We start from the raw sequence: 17,236 nt of genomic DNA on the forward strand, positions 1-17,236 counted from the left end.
CCACCCAGACCCTCTTCTTTAAGCCTGGCATTGGGCAGCATGGAGGTAGACTTTGAAGCTGGGGATCTGAGATGAGGGAAGAGGGAAGATTTCAGAACATCTCCTTTTCCAGTTTTATTGAACTTTATTCTTCTCTCTTACAGGGAGCTCCATTCTTATTATAGTATTAAAGGGAGAGAGACGAGGCTTGCCAGGCCTTTCCCATCAACCATAGGTTATACGGTGGCTCTTGATCTTGGTGCATGCTCAATTGTACAGTGGCTGAATGCATCCAATGCAGTGTTCCATCTGGACCATATCGATCCATTTCTGATGGTGGCATTGGTAGTTGCTGAGCCCGCCTAAAGTGGTCCTATAGTGGATCCGTGTTGAATGCTATGGGGTAGGATTTTCAGGTTTATGGAGGGTTGATTCGGTCTTTGAGCTTGAGAGTACTTTTTGCTATCTTGTAGATTGATGCAGCAATGCATCTGAGATGTATCATGCTACGAATAGCTGGGAAATTCTGAGGGCAGGTGTTTTTGTCATCAGGATAAGGAGCATATAACTTCCCAGCACATAACTTCTCACCATAGTGGGATGGCGCACACGGCCGCAGATAACTTCAGTTTTTCAGTATTGACCGACTAAACACTGCTCCATACATGAAATTTTTTCAAAGTACCAATGTTTCTTTGAGTCCCATACTTAATTCCCCTATTATAGCAGGCCTATGCTATCTTTTTCAGCATACCTAAAATAAAATGTCAGAAAACGTTGACAAAACTCTTCTCGATCCCAGCCTAGCAATATGAGCTGGGTCATTCCATAGCCATACATAAGAAATAGGATGAGCAGGCAGAGCTTTGTCTCCCCAGGGAAGAGCTGGTTTTCAAATGCTACTTTCTTGTCCACAGGTCAGAGCCACATGTGTAAGTAATTCTCAGTAAGATGAATAACTGATATGTAGCTAATGGGTACCTTCTGCCATGGTGTATGGTTTACCACCAGGGCTCTTAATTCTGATTGATTATTCTAGTTCCCCTGGGCGTGTATGAAAAATACACATTCCTTGGGCACTACCGTAGATGTATTGCATCAGAATTTCAAAGGGCATGGAGCTTGGGCATCGGTACCAACCAAAGTTACCTTACCTTTTCATATAGATCTTTTCATATATTCTTGGTAGTGCCACATATTAGCAACAACTTTCTAGAAGGCAATATAGCAGTATGTACCAAAATATTGAACATAACTTTTCTTTAAAACTAGCATTTCTGCTACAACCATTGGATGTCTTTGCATAAGTATCAAACACGTATGTGATTTCATAAGAGCAAGATACTAGAAGCAATCTAAACATTTACTAAAATGGAATTGATTAAGGACTAGAAAGATGACTCAGTGGGTAAAAGCACTTGCCCCCAAGCTGGTCAAGCTGAATTTGATCCCTGTACTTGGTAGGAGAGAACAGATTCCCTCAAGATGTTCTCTGATCTCTATATGTGTACCATAGCACACATGCAAACCCTCCCTACCACAAAGTAAATTAGTAAAATAAAACAAGATAGAGTCGGTCAAATAATTGAGAGTACATCTGCACAATAGAATAATTAAATAGTTAAAAATAGAGTGAGGTCACTTAAGAATGATCATTGTATGCTAGTATCATTAAATAAATATTCATGAATGCCTCAAGAAAGGAAGTTGCTTCATACCTCTGGTCTCGGGTGTGAGAGTATATTCATGTATGGATACCCAGAGACGGAGATGGTCATGCAAAAGTATATATGCAGCTGCATTTGATGCAGAAATGTGTCTGAGATGTACCTTGCTAGGATTAACTAGAAATTTTGAGGTCAGGTATCCATCATCAAAATATGCATGTATATATATGCAATGCTTGGCCTGTTGAAGTTATCATTAAGTCAAGCCTGTGATTCTACGTACCAATCTGTGAGTTGCATTGTTAGCAGAAGGGAGAAGCTTTGAATTGGCCAAGTTGAGGGGCAGCAGGATTGACTCGTAGCAACTACCTTGAATACCTAAGACCCCTTACTATAGTTTTTGTAAAAAAAAAATCATGTTTGTTTTTTTTGACTTTCCTCTCCCTCTTTGCTTTCTTGGGTAAAGGACATTTAGAAATACATGTTTACCATAAATGAATATTTTGCTTAATTGGGAATGGTATTTAAATAGTATTAATACTATGAATTTTATTTCCTAGTCTATATTAAATAGCCAGGTGTTCTCTACTTGGCATATATTGATACTTAATTTGAATCAGTCATTTATCTTTTCAACAAATCAGAATCAGCTTCCTTTTTATTTAAGTAAATGGTTCTTTAGATGCAGGAAGATGGGCACATCGGAGCTTCTTACTTGTAGAAAAGGGGTACGTCCCTCCCCCCATTTGCAGAGAGTTGCGTTGCAAGCGTAAGGCACACAAGAAAGGAACATTAAGAATTATGTGCTTAGCTTGTTTTATCTCTTCTCTGGCTAACCCTATGTGGAGACACAGCTCATTTTGCAGTTGAGCGGGAGTTTAGAGTTTTTCAAGGCTTTAGACAGCTGATATTGGAAGTAACACAGGGACTTTACAAGCCCACATCTTTCCCACTACCTCCACCAAGAAAACCTCAGATAATACTTTAGAAAATACTGTCTAGGCTATTAAACAGAAGTCATTTTGTCAAGAGCGGAAAATACTGACAGCATTGTAAAGTGCTAACATTTTTCTGACTGTATTCCAGTTGGTCCTATTTTATGCATATTTTTCATCCATTGTGGACAGTGTTATTGGTTGATATTTTTGCTATTTTCTCCAGTACTTTTTATACCTCTGACTCTTTTTCAATTCCTCCATGTAGTCTGGAGGACTTGCTTGTCTGGGACAATGGTAGAATCTGTATCAGTCTGTGAGGGCAGACATAATGAAATACCACTTAGACAATACAAGTTTATTGTTGCACAATTCTGGAGTTTAAAAAGTACAAAGATCATGGTCATGGAAGAGTTATCTTCCTGTGGAGGCTACGAGAGAGAACTTGTTGTGTGCCTCGAGTCTAGCCTCTAGGGGTTTGATGGCAATGAGTGGATTTTCCTGATGCGTAGATCCATTCTCTTCACATCTCCCTTTTGATTATGTGTATCTTTGTGTCCCAAGGCCGCCCCCCCCCCCGCAGAAGGATACAGTGATATGGTATTAAGGACCTCATCTTAAATACTTATATTAGCCACAACTCTATTTCTAATAAAGGTTATATACAGAGTCACTAAGAGTTTGAGTTTCAATGTGTGTCATGAGATATGAAGGTATGGATGGCATGGGCAAGGGATAGCCCCTTTTCAGGACTGTAAGGGGGAAAAAAAAAACTTGTTCCAAATTTCTCTAGACTACAAGATAACCGTATTCTCCCTGTTGTGGGAAATATTAAAAAAGTCAACCAGTCATCTCTCTTGCCCTGCCGGTCAGTGTTCCCACTCTAGTAAAGGTACTGGCAGGCCACAATAGTATGTCCTGGTGGGGGGGCCACTCAGGGTGTTCTCACCACTGAGCTACTCTCTCCCAGCTAGCGAGTTCATCTTGCTTCTATGCCATGCCCCCCAAACCCCACAATCAGCCATCTCAACACCAGTAGAAACAGGACTCTTTTTATTTTTTTATTTTGTATTTTTATTTTTTTATGTTTTAATGTCTTAAAATTTTTTATTACATATTTTCTTCATTTACATTTCAAATGCTATCCCGAAATTCCCCTATACCCTCCCCCTGCCCTGTTCCTCTACGTACCCACTTCCACTTCTTGACCCTAGCATTCCCATGTACTTTTCTCTTAGTAAGGTTTGCAAGACCAAGGGGCCTCTCTTCCCAATGATGGCCGACTAGGCCATCTTCTGCTACATATGCAGGTAGAGACATGAGCTCTGGGGGGTACTGGTTAGTTTATATTGTTGTTCCACCCATAGGGTTGCAGACCCCATCAGCTCCTTGGGTACTTTCTCTAGCTCCTCCATTGGGGGCCCTGTGTTCCATCCAATAGATGACAATGAACATCCACTTCTGTATTTGCCAGGCACTGGCATAGCTTCACAAGAGACAGTTAGCAGCCATATTTATAATAGCCAGAAGTTGGAAAGAACCCAGATGTCCCTCAACAGAGGAATGGATACAGAAAATGTGGTACATTTACACAATGGAGTACTACTCAGCTATTTAAAACAATGAATACATGAAATTCTTAGGCAAATGGATGGATCTGGAGGATATCATTCTTAGTAAGGTAACCCAATCACAAAAGAACTCTCTTGATATGCACTCACTGATAAATAGATATTAGCCCAGAAACTTAGAATATCCAAGATACAATTTGCAAAACACAAGAAAATCAAGAAGAAGGAAGACCAACATGTGGATACTTTATTCCTCCTTAGAATAGGTAAGAAAATACCATGGAAGGAGTTACAGAGATAAAGTTTGGAGCTGAGACAAAAGGATGGACTATCCAGAGGCTGCTCTACCTGGAGATCCATCCCATAATCAGCCACCAAATGCAGACACTGTTGCATATGCCAGCAAGATTTTGCTGAAAGAAACAGGACTCTTAAAGCTTAATATCCAATCAGATGTCTATAACAATAAGATCACATCTTACAAAATGCCAATACAATAATTTCAGAGCCAATTGACAAAGATAAAGCTTTAACCCAATTATTCTAACCTTGTGAAAATCTTAGCTACTTGTGGCTGTTTAAAACCATGTGGGGTCAGGATCATCTTCCTGTTTGTCTACCTCCATCTTGGCTTCTCCCTTCCCCACTCCTGCTACCTCTCAACTCCTAGCTCCGCCTCCCTTTTCCTATCTAATCACAGGCCTGCCACTGCCTTAATGTAATTGGACAGAGAAAATCCTGCACCATCTCCCTGTTTGTCTTCACATTCTCTTCTCGTTGCCTTCACATTCTCTTCTCGTTGCTTCTCTCTAGAGATCCAAATTTCCCGTTCGATAAAGATGGCAGACATACTTTATGAGGGAAGCCACCTTATTTCAGAGTGATCTCATCTGGACTCACAATATCTGTAAATACCTTTTCATTAATAAGCTCACATTTGGGGATACACAGAATTGGGACTTCATCACCTGAATTAACCAATCATTGCTGCAAAGTGGTAGAAAAGTGAGAGACTTCTTGAGGTGAGGTGGCAGATGACCAACTTGAAGCAGCAAAGATACAGGCAGAACTAGAATGGCCATGGCAGAGACAGCATTTGTGGAGGGGACAGTGGGAAAAGCAGAACAATGAAGCTGGACTGGTCAGGCTTGAGGTAGACAGGCCTTCTGGGATTCTTCCCCCAGGAAACCTGCCGTAGACATCTAAGGATGATGGAGGCAGATGATCTCAGCCTCTCTGATTACTTACCTACGTTGTCATTTCAACCGTTAAAACAAATTGCTTGAAGTAAAGAAGGAATCTGCTTCTGTTGTATGCTATCGAGGACAGATAAAATGAGACGATTGTCCTCAGAGGAGGAGGGAAGAGTAGTTGGCAGAGAAGGGGAGAAATTGGTCTTCTGCCCCACACCACATTGTTTTGCCAGCCTCTGCTGCTAGCCCCGTGCCATCAACTTATCAGAACAGGACTCTTACTTTGTGCAGCACGTTTCCTGTTTCTACCTTGGAATCTTCTGTCAATGTGAGTGCTTAGAACAAACAGAGGAATGCCCCAGCTTTCATGTTGGCATGAATGAACTTGGGAAGGGTTTCAATAAAATCAACACCACCATTGTTACTGCCAAAGTCTCAATAATACTCCTTGACTGCATTTAGGGAGTAGAGGAAACCCTTTCTTTTCTTTCTTTCTTTCTTTTTTTTTTAAATTAGATATTTTCTTTATTTACATTTCAAATGCTATCCTGAAAGTTCCCTATACCCTCCTCCTGCCCTGCTCCCCTACCCACTCACTCCCACTTCTTGACCCTGGCGTTCCCCTGTACTGGGGCATATAAAGTTTGCAAGACCAAGGGGCCTCTCTGCTCAATGATGGCCGACTAGGCCATCTTCTGCTACATATGCAGCTAGAGACATGAGTTCTGGGGGTACTGGTTAGTTCATATTGTTGTTCTACCTATAGGGTTGCAGACCCCATCAGCTCCTTGGGTACTTTCTCTAGCTCCTCCATTGGGGGCACCGTGTTCCATCCTATAGATGACTGTGAGCATCCACTTCTGTATTTGCCAGGCACTGGCATAGTCTCACTCAAGATAGCTATATCAGGGTCCTTTCAGCAAAATCTTGCTGGCATATGCAACAGTGTCTGCATTTGGTGGCTGATTATGGGATGGATCCCCTGGTGGGGTAGTCTCTGGATGGTCCATCCTTTTGTCTTAGCTCTAAGCTTTGTCTCTGTAACTCCTTCCATGGGTGTTTTGTTCCCTATTCTAAGGAGGAATGAAGTATCCACACTTTGGTCTTTGTTCTTCTTGATTTTCTTGTGTTTTGCAAATTGTATCTTGGGTATTCTAAGTTTCTGGGCTAATATCTACTTATCAGTGAGTGCATATCAAGTGAGTTATTTTGTTACTGGGTTACCTCACTAAGGATGATATCCTCCAGATACATCCATTTGCCCAAGAATTTCATGTATTCATTGTTTTTAATAGCTGAGTAGTATTCCATTGTGTAAATGTACCACATTTTCTGTATCCATTCCTCTGTTGAGGGACATCTGGGTTCTTTCCAGCTTCTGGCTATTATAAATAAGGCTGCTATGAACATAGTGGAGCATGTATCCTTCTTACCAGTTGGATATATGCCCAGGAGAGGTATTGCTGGATCCTCTGGTAGTACTATGTCCAATTTTCTGAGGAACTGCCAGACTGATTTCCAGAGTGGTTGTACAAGCTTGCAATCCCACCAGCAATGGAGGAGTGTTCCTCTTTCTCCACATCCTCGACAGCATCTGCTGTCACCTGAATTTTTCATCTTAGCCATTTTGACTGGAGTGAGGTGGGATCTCAAGGTTGTTCTGATTTGCATTTCCCTGATGATTGAAGATGTTGAACATTTGAGGAAACCCTTTCTGTGTCCATGGGTCCGTTGTGTTTTCATTCACTGCCTGCAGCCAAGTCCCTGAGACTGGCCAAGGATGTAGCAATTCAGTTTTCTACTTCCATCTTCCTTCCTTTATTGTCATCTCTCCCACACTCATGCTTCTTGGAATCACCCTTACTATATGCTGCTTATACCCAGGTCCTTGCTTCGGGCTTTGTGCAGAAAAAAACCTAAACCAGAAGTTCTTAACCTATAGGTCATGTCCCCTTTGGGGGGTGGAACAACCCTTTCTTCCATAAGGTTGCATCTCTGATATCCTGCATTACAGATATTTACATTATGATTCACAACAGTGTTGAAATTACAGTTATGAAATAGCAATGAAAATAATTTTATGGTTGAGGGGGTCACCACAACATGAGGAAGTGTATTAAAAGGTTGCAGTGCTAAGAGAGTTGAGAACCCCGACCTAAACCAAAACAGTAAAATTGAAATGGAGTCAGTGGTCAGAGTCTCAGCACTTAAAGGTTACTTTCGGGGACAGTGGCCTCATCCAAGTCTTCCTAGAACTGGTTTCAGAAAATGGTTTGGAGTTCTTCTCTGTGCCAGGCTAAGTGTTGAGAACAGAACAGAGAGGATGACATGACCTGTGCCCCCCAGGAAGTTTAAAACCCTCTGGAAAGGCTTTGTGGAATAAAATGCTCTGGAATAATCACTAACTTGCCGAAACATCAAGATCCATCTTTACTTGGTATTTTCGATCCACAGGCCCCAGTAATTGCCCCAAACAACCCACCTCTCTTCCCCATTCACTTTATGACCCAGGTTCCCATGGCTCCAATTTACATGTGATTCACAAAACATCTGTTTAATTTTAAAGTTTATATGGCAGCTCTTTGGAATTCCAGTCTTTTTCAACATTCTCTTCCACCCTACAACACCAAGAAGATGGAGAAAATGAATTTTCTGTGTAAAATGCAAGCTGACAGAGGGTCCAAGTTTAAACCTATGTAAATAAATAAATAAATGAATGAATGAATAAACAAACAAATAAATAATATTGCCAGTGTTTAGAAAGGGTTGTTTTCTTTGAAAGTCTACTTATCTATCTGGCTTTGAATGTCTAATGGTATTTAATGAGGGGTTTTGACTTAACAACCACAATGCAATAAGGAAAAAAATAATTCTCTTCATTTTTCCCCAATGTGAATGATTGCCTAAGGGAATGATCCATTTGTTTTGTTAAATGACACCTGGGAAACTATCTTCCTCCCTGCTCCAGTGTTGTCTGAGCATTCCATACCCTAGGGCAGAGGAGGCATACAGGCAGGAGTTTGGGCGATTCAAAACAACCACACTAGAAAGACTGCACCCATCAGAGATGATGGCAACTGCCTCAAAAGCCACATATGTCAGCTCCCTTCCTAATATCCTATATATGATGAACCTTATATATTTATAGCCCCCTCCCCTGAGACTATGTCCAATTAAGGCAGAACTGCAAACAACTGGTTGTGAAGAGTGGTTGCAGTCTTAGGTGAGGGTCATATGACCCTCCTTCTATTAAGGAAGGGCAACAGTCAACGAGACCAGCTGTAGTGAACTTTTGTAAGTTGACATAGGTGGTATCATGGAAATGGTGGGAGTTTGGCTTAAAGGCTTTAAGTTTGGCTTAGTCCTTACGCCAGCACACACCTTCACCCTGGTTCTTGTGTTTGTTCTGTTCCTCCTCCCCACATCCACAATCCTTGAGGTTTAGGAGGGATAGCATAGACGTCTGACTAGTCTTCAACTCCACGCATGAAACCCAATCCTGGAGCTCTATCATTAATCCGTCTGTCTCTGGAACATGGATGCTGGCAACTGCCGGAGGTATTCCTTCTACTAAAAACCATAAGAGCGTTATGGGTGGAAAATGGGAAACAGCAAACTATCCGAGAGTACACTGACTGCAATAATAACTCTTGATTAAAAACACGAATGTGAAGATGCACTTTTGCTGGAACATCATGGAACAACTCAATAACACGAGCTTTTCCATTAGAGCCCGTGATTTCCCTGGCGGTGAGTTTTTGTCTAAGTTCCCAGGACCTAATGTGAAATTCCCCCTTTTGAGAGGTACACAGTCCAATCGGAAAGTTGGTTCTGTCCATACTTACTCAGGCCACTGTTACACCAGCTAGCACATCTTGCAGCATGCAGGGTCCTCAGTTGAGGAAGACTTTGCCTCTTAATTCTCCACAGCAACCATAGACTCACCTTCTCCAGTGCCCAGATTGACTCCACCTGTCCCTTATCTCACAGCCTCACAAGCCAGGCCATGAGAGATCTTTCATCGCTCATTTAAGGCTTTCCTTTGAATCCAGTGATGAAACTTCCCTCAATTCCTGTGAGCTCTGTGACAAGACCATTGTTAATAGCTCTGCCTTCCTACTAGTTCACAGTTTTCCTCTCGCTCTATCAAAGGGGATACCACAAGGGATCTTCTGTCTCCTCTATTTCTGATCCTTTCTCTTCACTACCTAACTTCTTCTGTGGGTTCCATGTTTGGGATCCCAGAAAGGGCTCACTGACACAGGTCTGACTTGTGTTTTCTTTACTCTGTGACCTTCCAGTCATGAGAAGCAGCAAGCCAACACCTCCATCTCACTCCATCTTTTATCAAATTTCCCTGCCAATTTAGGGGCTAACATGGAGAATGCTAGCCACGTGTTATTTTCTGTCATAATTCTCCCTTAAACACACCCCTTTACTCTGGGCAGCAATCTCAGTCTCAGAAGTATTTATTAACCACTCAAGTGGCCAGGCAACCTAAGCAGCCACTTTTCAACAACCTTGTCTCTGGTGTGCTATTCTTAAAAATTATAACACTAGCTTTAGAACTTCATCTGTTCTCACAGCATCTCTGTACTCATGGTGAATCCCAATTATCAGGCAGTTGTACCATTTTGTACCACACAGAAGACTTCCATCCTGGGATTCCCCCCACAGACACCCAGACTTCAGGTGGCTTCATCTGAGTTAAACATCTCATTACTTCCTCCATGACCCATGAGACTTCAACTACTCCCCAAAAGCATACCACTACACGCTACATGGGGGGCAGAATGCATTGTGAAATTTCTTCTGTAGCTTTTTTGCCCTAATTACACATGGCCTCAGGGAAGGGATAAAAGTATATAGGCTGGGAAGGACTAGACAGGGAAGAGTTTATTAATGTGGGAGTCACCAGCTATGCTAAGTACAGATCTTCTAGTGTGGCTGCTTTGAGATCACTCAGACTTTTGTCTGTAACCCCTTGCCAGAGCTAAGTAAGACCAATGAAATCATTGCTTTCTCCAAAATGAGCATCGGTGGAATTGCCATTGGGACTTTAAGAGGAGGGGTAGACACTGGAAGAAATTTTAACAACACTTGTTATAGCTGGCAGGGTAGGAAAAAAACAACGTTGAGTTTGGGAAGAGCAGTGGCAGCTGAAGCTATGCTGTTTAAAGGTTGTGATTATCTCAATAATGATGATCTCCATAGGCTTGTATATTTGAATGCGTGATCCCCAGTTGGTAGAACTATTTGGGAAGGATTAGGAAATAAGGCCTTCTTGAAGGAGGTGTGTCACTGGGGGGTGGCCTTTGAGGTTTCAAAGCCCATGAAATTCCCATTTAGCTCTCTCTACCTCCGGTCGATGTGTTAAGATATGATCTTTCACCTACCATTCCAGTTCTATGCTTGCTGCCATGCTCCCCAATGTGATGGTCATGAACTCTAACCCTCTGGAACTAAGATCCCCAAATTAAACTCTTTTATGAGTTGCATTGTTCACCATGTCTTACCATAGCAATAGAAATTGTGGTAAGCAAGACAAGAGGGCAGCATCTTGTTGGGAGGAATGGCTGGATACCAGGTAAAGGTCCCATGACCCTCCCAAGTTTTCTTCTATGAAGCTGATGGTCATTAAGTCCAACTGTGATGGTCTTCTGTAATCAGACTCAGTTGAACTCAGGAAGATGGTGGCAGTTTGCCTTAGAAAGGTGGAATTCTGGGACTGGAGAGATGGCTCAGTGGTTAAGAGCACTGGCTGCTCTTCCAGAGGTACTGAGTTCAATTTCCAGCAACCACGTGGTGGCTCACAATCATATATAATGGGTCCTGATTCCCTCTTTTGTCACACTGGAGAGGGTACATGTGCAGATAGAGCACTACACTCATATACGTAAAAATACATCTTTAAAAAAGAAAGGTAGAAATCTCTATAGCAAGGGGTCGGTCAACATCACAATAACAAATGAAATTGCTTCCCTTCTTCCAAAGATACCACAAAGATAGCAACACTATTCTTCCTTGTTCTCATCCCCCCAAGCCCTCTCCCACTTAGACCTTGGTTGGGATCTAGGGATAGCTCCTCTCAGTGCACGTGAGCATTCTGCTCTTCCAGTACCATCACTGAGTTTCAGAATACATCACAGACCCTCAGGTTCCATGTCTATCTGCATACAGGTTGTAGTAAGTGTTAAGGCATGGATGAGCAACTTAGCCTCTTTGGGTCTCTTCATTAACAGTGCACTGTTCTGTCCTTATTACTTCAGAGTGTGGGTTTGAGGGACAGATGAAAATTTGAAGAAGATATTCATAAATGTGTAGAGGAAAGCAGTGGGAAGATGTGTAGGAGAGGTAGAGTAGAAAAAGGAGGAACATGTTGAATTCCTACTGTTGTGGGAAATATTAAAAAAATGTACCATCCTGCGCTATACCAAACTACTCTCAGGCCTTGGTGACCCTGCTGCATCCATGGCTAGCCCCATGCAGTGACCGATCCTGGTTCTCTTGTGGCAGATTCTGCTCACAATCCCAGCCATCCACCCCCTTTGGTCAGCAGTCCCAAATCCCAGTAACTAGGTAAAATCAAAACTCTAGAGGCTTGTAATTTATAAGTCAGATTTATATCTCACCCCACAAAACATCCACATAATTTACTCAGAGCCAATTGATATTGATATAAATTGCCCACCTAGATAAGACAAATTGTCCTGTAATTATCTGTTCCTTATATGATATTCATAGCTACCTGTGACTATTTGGACAATGTGGAGTCTGGATCATCTTTCTCTTCCTTCCTTCCTTCCTTCCTTCTCTCCTTCCTTCTCTCCTTCCTTCTCTCCTTCCTTCCTTCCTTCCTTCCTTCCTTCCTTCCTTCCTTCCTTCCTTCCTTCCTTCCTTCCTTCTCTCCTTCCTTCCTTCCTTCCTTCCTTCCTTCCTTCCTTCCTTCCTTCCTTCCTTCCTTCCTTCCTTCCTTTCTTCCTTCTTTCCCTCTTCTCTCTTCTTGTCCCTGAAATTCTTAGCTCTGCCTCCCCTTTTCCCTGTCCAATCACAGGCCTCTTGTATTAATATTTAAATTAATTGGGGGAAAATTCTGCTATATCCTACCTGGAAGTCAGCGCACCCTGGAATAGTTACATCCTTTGAGTCCTGTGTTGTATGCATTAAGTTTTCAAGGCATCAATAGCCCTCAACCTCTGGCAAGCATGGCTATCTTGAGTTGTGTTCTGACTCACTGAGCACTAATCATTTGTATGAGCATGGCTAACTTCATTCTCAATTTTCCAGGACCTTCATTCTTCCCGAACTCCTTTTTGTAGTACATCCTTCAATGACCACCATCTCTACCCTCTGACAATCTATTTTTCCTTATTCTTGGAAGAACAAAAAGTTTATTCTTTTGTTCACAATGAACAGGAAGGAAGATCTTTGGAAAGAGTTAATTTCCAAAGCCATGCTGGTTTGTTGACAGGTATAAGGACACTACTGACTGTGGGTTCTACACTTCAAGTCTAAGAGTGACATTAAAGTTTCAGTCTGCCAAATGTCCTTCCTCAGTCTGGCTTTATTTTGTCAGCATTCCTCTGGGTTTACCAACAGTGTGCAGCTGTTTAAGGTGTGGGGAGGGCTGAGCCTTTCCTTGAGTTGTTGCTCATGGGAAATATTTACATTGTGAATTGTTTACTATTCCCAGCTGAGCTTCAATTACTCTTTACTGGATTTTGTATCATAGACACCCTTTCCCAGGGATGGAAAGTGTCTTTCTCTCACCTCTGTGTTTGAGTTGCTCTGTATCAATATCTCATGGGATTGAATATAGAACTTGGACTTGAAGTATTTCATTTACACATTCAACATAATATTTTAGGAGTACCTTTGCTTGGCTCACTCATAAGTAGCTCTGGGAATACATCAATGACAAGTGGGGAGAGCTCATTTTGCATACTTGGGGTTGGATTCTGTTGAAGATATAATGAAAAATATTAAAAAAAATCACGAGTTCAGGAAATAAGTACCAGGTCAATGTGATTGGGAAAGGCAAGGATGGGTGGGGAGATAGGAGGTTTAGACAAAGATGCTCTCTACAAGTGGTAACATTCTATCATATGCTCTAATAAAGAAGGGATTTTTCAGCCATGTGTCACACACAGTGAAAGTTAAAAGCCAAATTATCTGGTTGGATTTTTTTTTTTTTTTTTTTTTGGTTGACTTGAGTTGACTCAAGTTGCTGGCAAGCTCATTTCTTCACTGGCATTAGAGACTACTTCAGAATTCTGGAATACACTGAAGACCAGTTGAGACATCTAGCTTTGTATACTGATCAGTTACTAGGTTCCTGGACCTTTCCTTGGTAGACAGTCAGCGATGCCTCCCGCCTTAGGCTCTCCACACTTATCCTTAGTCAACTCTCCTCATGTTCATGCAAGTCGGTTCATCTTTCTTAGTGAAAGCACCATTTTTTTTTGGTGGAATATATATTTTAGCTCATCCTACTATGTTTCACCTTCTTCTGTTTTAACTAGGCCTAAGTGTTCCAAGGAACAGGTCCTCTCTGATCCAAGATTCATAAACACAATTCACAGGGAACCAAAGTTTCCAGAGAACCAAATTAGGGCAGACAAGTGGGGGGGGCTAACTCTGTTCCTAATCACCTCTTTACTTGGAATGCTAGCTACAGTGTGCCCCCTTATTTGCCAGTGTAATGCATGGAGATGATTTCTTGAGAGAATAGTGTTTTTCTTGCAAAACAATATCCTTTAGTGATAGAAATGAAAAAGCAAAGCTCAACCTATTAAAGTTTAACATTTTTCCCTGCCACATAGAAAACTGACAAAGATACACAACATGAGTGGTACATGTAAATATATTGGTGCAGGCACACCTATGCCAACAGTACTCAAATTGGTAGCTGTATATAGTTTATATTGCCTTTCTGTTTTGGCATAACTCATGATGCTCCACTGGCCCTTGTGCTGTTTTGCCATTATCTCTAAATTTGCAAGAAGTGAGAGTCAGAGTTATGTGAAACCTACTGTGCTACAGTCACTGACTCTAGTCTCAGCTCTGTTACTTCTTGGCCTGTGACCCTAGAGGATACTGCATCGCTTTGACCTGAATTTCCTCAATTATGAATTGGGCTTTGGAGGCAGAGTGGCCTGGGTGACTCGGGTCAGTTCTGTAGCTTCTCAGACCCCCATTTCCTTTTGTAGCATGAGAACAATTCCTTTTTCCTCTCAAGGCAGAGGCAGGAGTTCAGTGGCCAGAGTTGCAGGGCGAGGCTCAAGTGGAGTATGTAACTCTTTGTTTTCTTTGACCGGCATTAGATAAAAATACCTTTTTGTTTACATAATATATTTTGGTTATATTTTTTCACCTCTCTCAACTTTTCCTACATCCTCCCTGTTCCGAACCTCCAATTCTCTCTCTCTCTCTCTCTCTCTCTCTCTCTCTCTCTCTCTCTTCAATATTGAGAGGTGATTCTTTCTTTCTTCCTCTTTCTTTCTTCCTTTCTTCCTTCCTTCCTTCCTTCTTTCCTTCCTTCCTTCCTTCCTTCCTTCCTTCCTTCCTTCCTTTCTTTCTTTCTTTCTTTCTTTCTTTCTTTCTTTCTTTCTTTCTTTCTTTCTTTCTTTCTCTGGAACACTAACATGAGAATCAAGCCTTTACCTTCTTGGAGACAAACTACTCCTTTGTCCTGTTCTCTTAGTGATCAAAACGATATGACTGGAACAGCTATTTCAAAAACATCTACCACACATTATATATTATGACTCTTTATACTAGGTGGTCACCTAGCCTTGGGCATAGATAGGGAGGTACACATGCTTGCCACCTCTCCTTCTGTTTGGGCTCAATGGCTGGGAGACTGAGTGAGCCAGTTTGTGCTTTTCTGACCCATGCTGTCTGTCTTCCATGAACACATGGTGACAAGTAGTAGAGAGCTATGATCATCTCTATTAATTGTCAATATAACATGATCCAGAATTATGTAGGAGACAATCTTCCAGGTATATCCATAAGGAGTTGTCTATATTAGATTAGGCTCTGGCTATATCTGTGTACAGTTATTTTGATTTGATTAATTGATGTGGAATGATCCACCATAATGGAGAGTGGTACCAATTCCTAGAGTTGGACTCTAAAATACTGAAAGGAGGCAGTGAATGGAACACCAACATTCATTCTCCTTCTGCTTCATGATCTGGATATAATATGACTGTCAGCTTCAAGCTCCATCAGCCTTGACTTCCATACTGTGATGGAGTGTACCCTCCAACTGTCAGCCAGGAAACCCTTCCGTAAGTTGCTTTATAAGGGTCTTTTATTGTAGCAATGGGAAATGTAGCAAAGACAAATGACATTGAAGGAGAATAAGGTCTAAGTAGTAATCGATGGTGGTATATCATAGTAAATCCCACAATTCATTGAAGAAAAGCTGTAACATTTTTTCAGTCTCCTTTTTTGGTGTTCACTTCTCTCAACAACCTAAAAGATGGCAAATAAGAGGCCTGGAGAGATAGCTCAGTGGTTAAGAGCACTCACTGGCTTCTCTTTCAGGGGACCCAATTTCAGTTCTCAGCACCCACATGGTCTCTTACAACTAAGTGTCCGGAATTCCAGACACAGGCAATGACATTCCCTTCTTGCCTCCTTTGCAGCAGGCAAAGACAAGTTGCACAAACATACACACAGGCAAAACACTTATACGCCCACCCACCAACCCACCCACTCCAGCCTCATCACTCTAGCATTCCCCTATCCTGGGGCATCAAGCCTTCACAGGGCTAAGGGCTTTCCCAGAAGCCCTTACTGATGCCAGATAAGGCCATTCTCTGCTACATATGAAATGGAGCCATGAGTCTCTCCATGTGTAGTCTTTGGTTGGTGTTTTAGTCCCTGGGAGCTCTAGGGTGTCTGATTGCTTGATATTATTGTTCTTCCTATGGGGTTGCAAACCCCTTCGGCTCCTTCAGTCCTTCCCCTAACTCCTCCATTGGGGTCCCCATGCTCAGCCCGATGGTTGGATCCGAGCATCCGCATCTGTGTTGGTCAGGCTCTGGCAGAGCCTCTCCAGGGATAGGCTTCTATCAGCAAGCAGTCCATGGCATCAGCAATAGTGTCTGGGTTTGGAGTCTGCATATGGGATGGATCCCCAGGTGGGCAGTCTCTGCATGGCCTTTGCTTCAGTCTCTGCTCCATTCTTTGTCCCTGTATTTCCTCTAGACAGGAACAATTCTGGATTAAAATTTTTGAGAATGGTGGATGGCCCCATCTCTCAACTGGGGGCTGTGCCTAACCTCTCCATATGGTCTCTGTAGGTTCTCTCTCTTCTTTGTTATGTATTTCAGCTAATGTCATCCCTGTTGGGTCCTGGGAACCTCTTGCTTTCCTGGTGTCTGAGGAACAAGGTTGGCTACCCTTGTTCCCATCTCCCCCATTGCCACACACCTCTGTTCAGTTTCCTGACCCTCTGTACATCTCCCCTGTCTCCTCCCACACCTGATCCTATCCTTGTCCCCCCAAGTTCAATGTTCACTTGTCACTCTTGGAAAAGGAAAGGTAGCAAGGGGCCTACAGAGGGTCTCCACTCCCATCAGGTCAGTGGAAAACCAGTGTTTTTTCCTCTGTAGAAGGAAGAAACTTCATTTACTGTCCTTGATTTGCTGCAAAACAACTTCTATTTTTAGTTAGTCTTAAATGTCTAGTCTTTGGTTTTCACCTTTCAAAGGTAGGGGTTGGATTGACTTCTAAGATTCTTAGTGCTAGCATTGATTCAGCCATAGGATTTTTCTTAAATGTGTTCTAGTACTTGTACTAGAATTAACATATTACATTAATTTATATATCAGATCACTCCATAGAATCTTCCTTTGGGCAAAATATAGTCTTCACAG

The 17,236-nt window shown here is 42.1% G+C and overlaps 1 long non-coding RNA gene across 1 annotated transcript in view; it reads left to right on the forward strand.

Annotated features, from left to right (window-relative positions):
* Gm34516 overlaps positions 1–17,236 on the forward strand; it is a 171,489-nt gene that overhangs the window by 104,442 nt on the left and 49,811 nt on the right. The window lies entirely within an intron of this gene.

Source organism: Mus musculus, chromosome 19 (assembly GCF_000001635.26).
Source record: "Mus musculus strain C57BL/6J chromosome 19, GRCm38.p6 C57BL/6J".
NCBI classification, from domain to species: Eukaryota; Metazoa; Chordata; class Mammalia; order Rodentia; family Muridae; genus Mus; species Mus musculus.